The 12917-nt window shown below is 32.7% G+C and overlaps 1 non-coding gene across 1 annotated transcript; it reads right to left on the reverse strand.

Moving 5' to 3' along the window:
* Positions 1–3372: 3372 nt before the first annotated feature.
* LOC115227317 lies at positions 3373–10963 on the reverse strand. Its single transcript, XR_004997066.1, has 3 exons — positions 10822–10963; positions 9329–9438; positions 3373–3516 (listed from the first exon to the last, which is right to left on the reverse strand). It is a non-coding gene; the product is annotated as an uncharacterized LOC115227317 (transcript).
* Positions 10964–12917: the final 1954 nt, after the last annotated feature.

Consider the following 12917-nt stretch of genomic DNA (forward strand, 5'->3'; position numbering starts at 1 on the left):
CATACAAATGTAAGCATACATATATGATGTATCCCCAAATGTACATGTATGTTTACACTTGCATTTGAATGCTAGAGAATATATGTATATATTTGCAGTGTGTATGTATGTATATATATATATATTTGGTAGATAAAGCAATTAAGGGTATGAAGACAGTGAAAGCCCCTGGTCCATCAGGAATCACCGCAGAGATATCTGGAGGTGTCGGCTATAGTCTAGTCATCCGTATAGTCAATCAGGTGATATATGAAGGAGTCATACCCAAAGACTGGTGTAGCAGCACTATAGTCAACTGCTACAAAGGTAAAGATGATGCATTAGATATGAATAATTACAGAGGTATCAAGTTGTTGGATCAGGTAATGAAAGTCACGGAGAGGGTCATAGCCAGGGAGTTAGTCTAGACGAGATGCAGTTTGGGTTTGTGCCAGGGAAAAGCACCACTGATGCTATATTTCTGGTAAGACAGCTGCAGGAGAAATACCTAGTCAAAGATAAACCTCTGTACCTGGCTTTCGTTGAGATTGAGAAAGCCTTTGGTAGGGTCCCCCGATCCTTTATCTGGTGGTCAATGCGGAAACTAGGGATAGATGAGTGATTAGTGAGAGCTGTACAGACCATGTACAGGGATGCTGTCAGTAAGGTGAGGGTTGGCAACGAGTACAGTGAAGAATTCCAGGTAGGAATAGGGGTCCACCAAAGATCAGTCCTCAGCCTCACTCTTATTCATCATAGTCCTCCAGGCAATAACAGAGGAATTCAAGACAGGATGCCTCTGGGAGCTTTTCTATGTTGATGACCTTGCTCTAATAGCTGAGTTACTATCAGAACTAGAGAAGTTTCAGGTGTGGAAGCAAAGCCTAGAATCAAAGGGCCTTAGAGTCAATCTAGTAAAAACCAAGGTCTTAAAAAGTAGGAAGGCAAACAAATCACAAATCCCTTCAGGTAGATGGCCCAGCTCAATCTGTAGAAAAGGTGTAGGTAGAAACTCCATAAGATGTACTCAGTATAAGCTATGGACACATAAGAGGTGCAGCAATATCAAAGGAAGGCTAATATTGCACAAATATTAGGATGATAGTTTTACATATAATATGTTCTATTGTAAAATATACAGACGTTTTTATTTGCTGTAGTATAAATTAATGTAATATCCTTCCAAGTGTGCGTACATAAGTGTTCACACATGATTACTTTCACATATATTTTATACACACATAATATATCCATAAATGTAATTCTATATTCAATAATTATACAATTATTTTTAGAATAGAATCATTATTTAAAATTTTAAAATATGTAATATATTTTTAAAGTATTATTAATGATGTTATAATTGTGAAAATGATTATTTAATTCATTAAACAATTTTATTATCGTAGTTGTTATTATTTACATTATTGATTTGAATATCTCTTATGTTACTTCATTTTTGTATTTAGTTGGCAAGATTCTTGATGTGAATTCATATATTGAAACAAATCTTGTTGTGTATTGGGAGGGTCACTACATCAATAATAATAAACATATGCACTGGTTCAATATTACTTCTTTATTGTTAGTCAACTAACTAATAATTTGTTTAATGTGTTGGTTAAACAATCAATCAGTAGTTTGTTTGTCAAAGTCCTTTTGTCACTATTGGTGATCTCATCAATGACATGCCTCCTCTCTTCAAGGGTCTGTCTGTCTGAGAATTAGCCTTAGGCCTGTGTGTATGTGGATGTGTGGTTGTTTACAAGAGAAGGGAAGGCTGAGTGCAAAAGAGAAGAGAGAGAGTGTGTGTGTGTGTGCACGCATTGGCCATCCATAACCTCTTTAAGGCTTCAACCTTTCGCTTGAAGGTCAGTGTAGTCTCAGATCTGCTGGGATTTGCTTGTCATCCCATAAAGATTTATGGGTGTATATGTGGGGAGTGAGAGAGAAGGGGGTGGACAGCATAAGTGTGTGTGTGTGAGAGCATCTGCATGAGCATGCATGTAATGTATGTGTGGTTGAGTTGGTTCTGTGAGTGAGTGTATATATTCATATATGTGTGTGTTTGTTTATGTGAGTGCATTCCAGTATGTGCGTGTATGTTCCGGCATATGCGTGTAGATGTTTGTGTTCTTGTATGTGTTTATGCATGTGTGTGCATGGGGATGAGTATGCTTGTGTATTGGAATTGTTCATAATGCCATATATTTTCTTGTATCCTACAGTCATACAAGCCCTACCCTACATGTACCTAGCTATACCTGCATGTGTGGATGTGTATGGTTGTGTATTGGATTTGCTTATAATTACACGTATTTATTACCTTGTATCCTACAAGGATAAACATATATAAACACACACAAGAATGTAAGAACAAACCACTACACACCCATCATTGCTCAGGCGCACATACACACACAGATACACGCATACAAGAATGAACACAGAGACACATACACAATTGAATCAACCTAAATTGACCACTATATAAAGTTAATTTGGGACCATGTAGTTTTTATATCCTTTTTTGAAACAAGTAGTAAAATAAGTTAGTAGGTAAATTCTCCCTATATACATTCATATTATTTAAATTAATCTCAATAATAGTAGTGTTAAGAACAGCAATAGTAATAGCAATGAGGGTAATATCAACAACACTAATAATTATCCATGATTTGGGTGTAGAATGGGGCCAAATGTTTTGTTGTGAAAAGCAAAGGGTAATTTAGATCCTCCAAAGAAGCAGTGAAGCAGAGAAATTGTCAGTCTTCATCACTATATTAAATTATCTCAAAATTCTTAATTTCCTTCATTATATTTTGCTTTTCTTCCTTACAATCTGACCATGAATTTTTATTTGTCTGTTTCTTTATGTCTCTATTTTGTATTTTCCTTATAATTGTGTTTGTCTGTCACTATATCTATGGGTTTAGTTTTGTCTATAAATTACTGAAAATAAAACACTGCTTTAGGTATTCATTCTAACACTGAATGAAATGACAGTATGATCTAATGAAGGACTTATTTAAAATAATCACTAGAAGAAACACATTTTACACCTTTGATGGATGATTGATATTACACAATATGTTAATTATATAATATCATCAATGTAATGCAAGTGTAAAAATGTGGTGAAACAATTGTAGTGATTTTAGATAAAAAACAAACAAACATCTATCTATCTATCTATCTCTCTCTCTCTATATATATATTAGTTAATAAGATATTATCAATCTGGGCAAAATACTTAATCTCTTTGCAAATACAGATATATGAAGCTAAAAAAAAGTTCTTTGATTGATATAGAACTCCAGGTAATCCTAATACTCAAATGTTGAAAGAAGTAAAGCCGCTGAAAGAATAAAAGTCTTATATTAGCATTAATGTGATAATAGCATTAATACTTGCTAATTTCTTATTAGAAAAGAAAAAAAACCAAAACAAACAAACCTGAAAAGCTAAGCCTATGTGTCGGCCATAAAGGTAGGCAGTATTCACAATGTCATCGCAACAATTTCCAAAAATAGCCACCTATAACGACCAAAGCATTACAATTCAGCATGAATATTTCTCTAATATTAATTTTTTGGGGGGGGGTCAAACATAAGATACATTTTTGCAACCAATATATGATATCTATTATATCTCCAGGCATGAATGGAAGCATTGACCGTAACACAAATTAAAATAGAAATTTTAAAGGACTAAGTAAATAGTTAAAAAGAAAGTATGTGTTTGAACATTTTGAAATAATATAAAACACTCAAGGGAAAAATTGCAAATACAAGCAAAAGTGATATGCAATAATTACAGAGTATTAACTCAGTAATTATTGTTCTCTCCACTGAACTGCAATTGTGCTGTGGTACTACTATTAATGTAACCTTCAATCTGACTTTGGTATTTGGAGAACGTTGCTGCTTTCATATGTGTTTCTTGCTGTGATCTTACAAAGTTGAAGATCAAACTGTCAGTTAAATTTGTTGACATTAATTCCATTACAGATCCCTTACATTTTGTGGAAGATATTGAAAAGCTGTGGTCTTTGAACATTATTGAGCAAGTTTTTAATATAAATATTTGTCAATAACGAACTTTTTTTGAGAAAAAATTTATGAATTTAAGTTTTTTTCATGTATTTATTTACCTTAATCATGATTTATGATGCTCATTTCTTCTTTGCAGGTGTCAAATTCGTAAGTCTTTTTTTAGTCTCTTTTTACTGTTAAGTAGACTTGATATTTTTTTCTGTTGAAAATATGTGCTTTAAACTTACAGAGCAAACCTTTGAACTGAGAATTTTAAGTTCATTGATTAATTCTAAGTACTTTTTAAAATCAGCTTTATCAACTTGTTCTTCGTCAGTTGTCTCCACTTTCATATCATTATTTAGAGATTTTGGAATTTACCATTTGACTTGTAAAATTGTTTGTTTCATCTGGATTATTGTAACATTGTTTCTCTAGTTTCATAATTGTTTTAGTGCAGTAAAAGTAACAGTATCATATTTTAATTCCTTGAGTTCCTTAAGTGCGTACTGCAGCTCATATTCCCCATTTTCTAAACTCAATTTAACTGATGTTTTTTCAAGTGTATCTTCACACATTGAATTCTGCATTTGTAGACCTGAATTTTTCCAGTAATTTACAATTGTCTTTTTTACAACCAAATCCAATGCTTGGACTGACCAAAAAATACCATCCAATAATGATGATCCTTTTGAATTGACACTTTCAAATCTTTCGTTATTGTAGTTGCACTTGAAAAACCAAATTACTCCTTGGTCTAAAGGTTGTAAATTTGCAGTTGTGTTCAGGGGTAGAAAAAAAGTTCTATATTTGAAAAGCTTTATTGTTTGTGGCATGCTGTATTATCAAGGAGCAATAATACTTTTCTCAGTTGTTTAAAAAATTCGTAATTGATTTCTTTTAGGTAAAATGAAAATATGTTTACTGTCATCAATGCCATATTGTTGTTTTTATAATAAAATTCCTGTTCCGAAATGTCAATATTCTTGAAACAGTTGCACTACATGTCAATAATATTGTAATTCTCTCTTTTGATTCCTTTAATTTTGTATTATCATCATTAGGAAAAACATAACTCTTAGTCAGCAATTTTTTGGAAAACAATGCAGTTTCATCAGTGTTAAAAATATTTTCTGCATGATATTCAAGAAGCTTGTCTTTAAATTTATATAGATTTTGGAAAACTAATAATAATGCTGTAAAAATAAGAACAAAGATATGAAGAATAGCCATCTTGGCAGCCTTAACAATGCAGATGGGTAAATCTTCAAGTAACAAAATCTGGTGGTATTGAGAGAAGGAGATGTAAGAGGAAGTGTAGAAATGCAGAAAGAGATGTAGAAGGTGTAAAAGAATGCAGGAAAAGTGTAAAATCTCGTCTCACTTCTCTTAGATTTTTAATCCAAAGTGCTTCCTTGATCCTTAAAGTCTATTAGTGTTATAGTTTCTGTAGTTGATGAAAAAAAAATATTTAATGAAAATCTGCCAATAACGAAGTTTTCTTTGGAGTTCATTATACAGAGGGAAAATTCATTATTGACAGGTTAGACTATATATAGTTTTAACATGGATCAGAATTTTTGGGTATTATAAATTTCAAGTGATAGTCTGTTCCAGATCTTCCAGGTATAATTAACTGCAAATTGTTGCTGTTTATACACCAAGGAGTATCTTTCTCAGAGGTTCAGTTTTTGTTGACCATAGCTGGAGACTAAGGATATTTTTTTACAGGCCTCTGAAAATTCCCTCTCTCAATTACAGCACACTTCCGCTTTCTCCTCTGCCACAGCCAACCTCATCATCATCATCATCATTTAATGCTCATTTTCCATGCTGGCATGGGTTAGATTGCTTGACAGGAGGTGGCAAGGCCAGTGGCTTCACCAGAGTCCATATTCTGTTTTGGTTTGGTTTCTACAGCTGGATGCCATTTCTAACACTAACCACTTTACAGTGTACTGGGTGCCATTTATGTGGTACTGCCACCAGTACTTTTTACGTGACATCATAACCAGTGCTTTTTACATGGCACCAGCACCAGTGCTTTTTCAGTAACAATGCTGTTTACATGGTACCTTGATTTTAGGATATCAATTCTGTTGTGGTGGATGGGTCTTCTTGAGCACAGCAATAGGTCACATATCTCAGTCTTCTGTCATCTTCATAAGGCTCAGTGTTTTGAGATCTGCCTCTAATACTTTGTACCATTTCTTTCTGGGTCTCCCTCTTCCACAACTTTCCTATGAAATTATATATCATAAGTTTTAGTTTACACACAATTTCTACTTTTCTCTGTGTATCACGTAATGAATTAGAGAACTGATTCTAGAGTGTTTCATCAGCAATTTTATATATGATATTGAGATATTTCTTTAAGTTGCTAACATCAGAAGTTGAATAGTTTGTTAACTAGACTAGCAAGTGAAAGTTTCCCTCCTGATAACTGTGGGTATGTGTGAGAGATCTATTAGAAACAGTAATGACATAAGACCATTCCTTAAAGCACTCCATACTGAATTGTTGACTTTTTTGAAAGATTACTGTTAGCAGCAACAATGTGACTTCAGTCTCTTAAAAGTTACACAACACCATCCCAGTTTTCTAGCAATGCAGAGGACATGTAACTTATGGCATATTATCTGTTGAAAAGCTTGGCAAAGTACAAGGATACTACTTTTGGCTGATTACTTGAGTAGCTTCTACAACATCTAGTTGAAAATCAGTTTCTCTTTGATAACTTCTTCATGACCTTCATTTATGTACACACAAGAACAATCACCTGGTTTCTAAATTCAAGGTCAGTTTATTGTAGGATTTTATATCATCTTTAGCATCAATATAATTGATGTCTGCCACTGCATCATCATCATCGTCATTTAACGTCCGATTTCCATGTTGGCATGGATTGAATGAGGAATAGCAAGCCAGAAGGTTGCACCAGGCTCCAATCTGATCTGGCAAGGTTTCTACAGATGGATGCGAATTTACCGCCTCTGGTTAGATATCTTTCATAGACACTTTTTGATGATGCTTTCCTCCAGGTGTTCAAATCTTTTTTTTCTCTACATTGTATACTTTATAGACAATAGTCTTTTCTTTAATTTAATTTTTTATTTCGTTTGGTGGTGTTGTCCTAGATTCACCGTATTTGTCGGTGATCAATCCAAAATAGGTTTGTATTTCTTCCATTTTAATTTTAATGAGTTTGTGCCCACTGACAGCTGCAGCGAAATTCATTTTTGGACTTTCTTCTATCGAAGGCATTCTAACAAAAATGCTTCTGTATAAATGGTGAAAATATTGTCAGTTTCCCCAAACAGGGACACAATTCAATTTTTAAACAATAACCAAAGCTCCTTCTCCTAAAGGGGGAGGATTACAGTTTACAATTATTTAACAAATGCAACACAACAATGTTTCCCTTACGAGGAACCAACAAACGTAATAATAATTAAACAGTAATAATAATAACAACAAACCTTACGGTGAATCAAAAAGCAGTATGCAGTTGAAGCTATAGTCCTTTATGTATAAGAAATAAACCAACAGCAGTAATCAGTAGAAGTGGCTGTTCGAGAAAACAGACATTACATACAGCCAAACTTCATATAGATACTTAATGCTAGCTAATTAGCAGATAATCTAATGTAAAAGCTGTGGTAAACGGTATGTGCACGGCTCCATCTGGGCTATTCCATTTCTGCACGCTAATTTTATTTTTAATCTATTCCCATTCATGTGAAACCACTTATTCAAGTTCAAGTCATTGATGCAATTTTATACCAATTGCTATTTTTACTTTTGTTATGTTACGATTATATTATACTTTAGTTTGATTTTAATTATTACTTATTACATATAATTCAATTCTTGTTATTATCTCTAATTTTTATTGTTAAAGTGAAAGTATCTGACATAAAATAGAGAAATGTTTTTGTTTCACTTTTAATACGCAATACAGAAATAATGGAGAAGATATGATATTGCTATGGGCTCGCCCTAGGCAAGACGTTGAACATTTTTTTTGTCCGTAAAATTACATGGACCCTAAGTAAGGCATGTGTAAAATTTGAATGAAATTGGTTGTATAGTTCTCAAGTTTTAGGGAAACAGACAGACAGACACATATTCTCAGTTTTATATATATAGAAGATAGATTGTTAATGTGTCTCACAATGAGTTTTAGTGTGACAACCAAATAAAGAGACATCCTCATGAGTGTACATGGCAACTCTAGCATAAATTTTTTCTTCTCTATAAATTCTGAAGATGATGATGATGATCATCATCATTTAACATCCATTGTTCATGCTGGCACGCTAGAGGGCTGCACCAGACTCCAGTCTAATTTGGAGTGGTTTTCTACGGCTGCATGCCCTTCCTAATACCAACCACTCTGAGAATGTAATGGGTGCTTTTACGTGCCACTGGCATGGGTGCCAATTGCATGACATTGAGGTGTTTTTACATGCCAATTGCATGACACCGGTATCTGCGATTTTGCTTGGTTTCAGGGGTCTTCTTCTCAAGCATGACATAATGCTAAAGGTTGCTGTCTTTGCCTCCGTGAGGCCCAACACTTGAAAGGAACTCAGTTACTTTGCCTCCATGAAGCCCAGTGCTCAAAAGGAACTCAGCCACTTTGCCTCCATGAGGCTCAACGATTAAAGGGTGTTCTTCATGTGCTACCAGCACAGGTGCACTTGGTTAGTTAGGTCTTCTCAAGCACAGCACAACACCAAATATATTTTGAAATGTATATTTCTGCAACTGAATTGTTTCTTAATAAATATATTTATATAAGTATCATAAAGTTGATAAGGTCTCTCTCAGTAGGAAATTTTTGCTCTTATTACTCAGTTGTAAGAGTTTGCTTATTTATTTTATATTTTAAAATAACATTTTTGTTTATTGTTTACAAAATGATGATGTCAATATTTCATAAACAACAGAAACAATCACATAAATTGTATCTATATATTCTGATAAGTTATTGTTGGTGCCATTTGGGGCTTTTGCACTATAAATCATTTATTTTGTATATTTATTTACATCTCATTTTGTTTAGTTTATTAGCTGATATGCACATATTTTGAGTTTGATCCCAAAAACTTATAAACAAAAATAATTAAATCAAACCAAGTCAAAATATAAATGCAAAAACTGCACACCTAAAAGAACTGAAACCAATATAGATAGAAATATCATTTTTTAAATGATCATTCTTCAAAATCTTTTTTTTCATAATTCTTAGAAAAAAGTTGATAAATGAAATAAGTGAAATGAAAATATAAAAAAAAAAGGAAAATACTTACTGCTTTGCAGCTATTAGCAATTAGACTAGCAGTTTTTTTGAAAGATTTTGTTAAATAATGATTAAAACGTTCAGTTTCATCTTCTTTAGAACCTAATTGCATAAATTCCCCTGAAAAAATATAAACCAATTTACATGCACATAAGATATTATTCAACAATTACCTGCAACAATTCTTAAAATTTCTCATTTTTAATTCTCAACATTCCTTAGAATTAATTACCCTGAGAATTACCTTTAACATTATTATTCTTAACATTCCTCATTACTAATTTGTTGTGAAATTAGTAATATAACGAGCATAAACTAAAGCCCTATCACAAATGATTACATTGTGTCTTTCAGTTAACAAGATGCCTGATACACTTTATGACAAAAAGATTGTTCTTAAGAAGATTATCAAATTGTTAATTAAGAATACAGATATTTATATTTTTACTGGTTTCAGTCATTAGACTGTGGCCAAGCTGAGGCACTTTGGAGAATTTTTAGTTAAATGATGATGTCAGTATTTCATAAACAACAGTCCTTTTTTGTTAAAGTCTCTTTTGCTGAACTGCTAAGTTATGGGGATGTAAACACACTAGCACCAGTTGTCAAACAGTGGTAGGGCGACCAAACACAGACATGTACAAATATACACACACACACACACATACATGACAGGCTTCTTTCAGTTTCCATCTACCAAATCTACTCTTTGGTCGACACGAAGCTATAGTAGAAGACAGTTGCCCAAGATGCCATGCAGTGGGACTGAACCCAGAACCATGAGGTTGGGAAGCAAACTTCTTACCACACAGCCACTCCTGCATCTGATATTGGTATCATTAAAATGTTTTAACACATATGGAGAATTAGTTAAAAAAAAAAAACAAGAATAGGTGCAGGCATGGCTGTGAAGTTAAGAAGTTTGCTTTCCAACCACATGGTTTCAGATTCAGTTCTACTGGATGGCTATCTTCTACTATAACTTTGGGCCAACCAAAGCCTTGTGAGTGGATCTGGTAACGGGAACTGAAAGCCAGTCAAATAAATGTACAAGTGTGTTGTGTGTAGTTCTCTTTGTTTTGATACAGTGTGACAGTTATGAGAGTCATTTTTTCATATACTGCAAGAACATATCTGGTTATGGGGAGATATTACTTTGCTTAGAAACAAGTAAGGGTTGGTAATAAAAAGGGTAATGGGCCATAGAATACCTGTTTCAATAAAATTTATCCAATCCATACAAACATGGAAAAGTGGATGATGATGAAAGAACGGTTGTATAATATTCTGTGTGCTTACATTATTTGCAAGATCTATATTGAATCTCATAAGTTACAAACTAGAGAAAGTGGAAAAAAAGATTGCAAAACAAAATCACTACCAATAACTAAATTATTATAATCCATATGAAGTTGATGTATTATCATTTAAATACTGTGAAATATACACTTACATACAGAGCAACTAAATTTAAGCACAATTTATCACATGTAATAACCTTACCTTTTACTAAGTCTTCTATAACACATGAAATAACAGATATAACATATTCATTTTTGAGCTTGGCTAAAGCTGACGATGCACTCCCAAGTATGAAATTTCCAGCAAATACCGCCTGTAAAATAAATTATGTGTAAATGTCATATATCTATCTATATATATATATATATATATAAGCACTTGTACCCGATTTAGCACCACTGAATGCAAAATTCTATAGTCAATCATAAATGGATCATGTTTAACCCTTTCGTTACTGTATTTATTTTGAGATACTCTGTGTTTCTTTCAATTATTTTAAACATAAAAAAGAATTTAGTAAAATAACTTCGTTATCATTAAGCTAGTGTTAGGAACGTAAATTGTGACTAAGGTTTGGTGGAATATTTTAATTCAAAACTTATGAAAACAAGACATTTTACCACAGAGCCAGAGCTGGTTTTGGCCAGGTTAGTAACAAAAGGGTTAATATATTTCACTCTAAATTAGGAGACAGTGGTGTGTGTGTGTGTGTGTATAATAATAAATGCGAAAACGAATGTCAGTTTGTCACATTTTTCCAACTTTACTTCTCCGATTCTCTCTCTCACTATTCAATGACACTTCTAACTGTATCAAGTAATTTAACCATAATACATGCTTCATAACGTTTGGAACTGAAATATGTATTGAACTCATTCTCTCATAGTTGGAAACTTAGTATTTTTTTCAGATATTAATAAAATTTATCAGACCTATTTTCTTGCCACTGGAGATATGGAAACTTAGTGCACCCTGACTGAATGAAAATAGATTCAACTAATTTTATTATTACCTTAAAAAATACTAATTCTATTCTCTAAAAAAGTTTCTTTCTTAATCCTAACATTTTGAGAAAAATCTATCTCTAAATATTATAACTGTATCAAGTAATTTAACAATAACACTACTCTCTGAAATGTTTTTTCTTAATCCTAATATTTTGAAAAAAAAAATTTCTCTAAATATTATAACTATTTCCAAGGTAAATATTTTGAAAAAGCTCTCTAAATATTATAGCTGTATCAAGTAATTTAACCATAACACATGCTTGGAACTGAAATACATATTGAACTCACTTTCTCATACAATATTACCTCTTATAACTTTCTACCATAAAAATGTTGGAAACTTAGTATTTTTTTAGATATTAATAAAATTTGTTGGAGCTATTTTTATGCCATTGGCTGTTGAAGCTATGGAAACTTAGCGCACTCTGACTGCATGAAAATAGATTTGACTAATTTTAGTATTACCTTAAAAAAATACGAAATTTCAAGTACCTTTTTGGTCAAATACGTTTAGAGCAATTCCAAACCATAAAAATCACTCTTTAAAATAGTGTTTAGCAACAGTGGCGTATTTTCCTTCAAACTATAAACAGGAGTTTGGATATGTACCAGTTACTACAAATAATTGTTTGAATGAAAAGTAAGGTCCTATGAACATCAAATTGTCTTTAGATAAAGTGGTGGCAGAAGAATTACTGTTGAACTTTTAAAAGATAAGTTTATTGTTGTCTATGGCCAGCTATAATTTGGTTGTTCAAGGGTAGAGAATGGAAACAAGCTATTTGTACTGATCCCGAATGGGAAGACAAAAAATGCTGTTTATCATGCAGCTTTGCAATAAGTTCCAAGTTGACAAATTATTGTTTTGATGAAAATTGTTCATTGCTTGAAAAATATTGCTCAAGTTTAATAAAATTTAATATCTGCTCAATTGCATGAAGTGTCATTGTTGGGTCCAAGGCCCAATGAAGAGCCCTCCACAGGAGCTAGCTTAAAAGCCACCCTGTTGGGCAGCTTTTAAGCTAGTGTGTGTATGTACACAGGGGTTGGACAAAATAATGGAAACACTTAGCATCATAATTTTGAAATATCTATAAAACCACCAAAAGTTGTTTATTTTTATGATTTTTGATTTATTATTAGTGTTGCTTAATATGCTTTGCTAAAATTGCTGTTTCTTTTCAGATATCATCAGAAAAAGGTAATTAAAATGACAGATTTATCGGACTTTCAAAGAGGTCAAATTGTTGGTGTTCATATGGTAGGAACTAGCATAATGAAAATAGCTGA

This window comes from Octopus sinensis, unplaced genomic scaffold, assembly GCF_006345805.1.
Source record: "Octopus sinensis unplaced genomic scaffold, ASM634580v1 Contig02625, whole genome shotgun sequence".
NCBI classification, from domain to species: domain Eukaryota; kingdom Metazoa; phylum Mollusca; class Cephalopoda; order Octopoda; family Octopodidae; genus Octopus; species Octopus sinensis.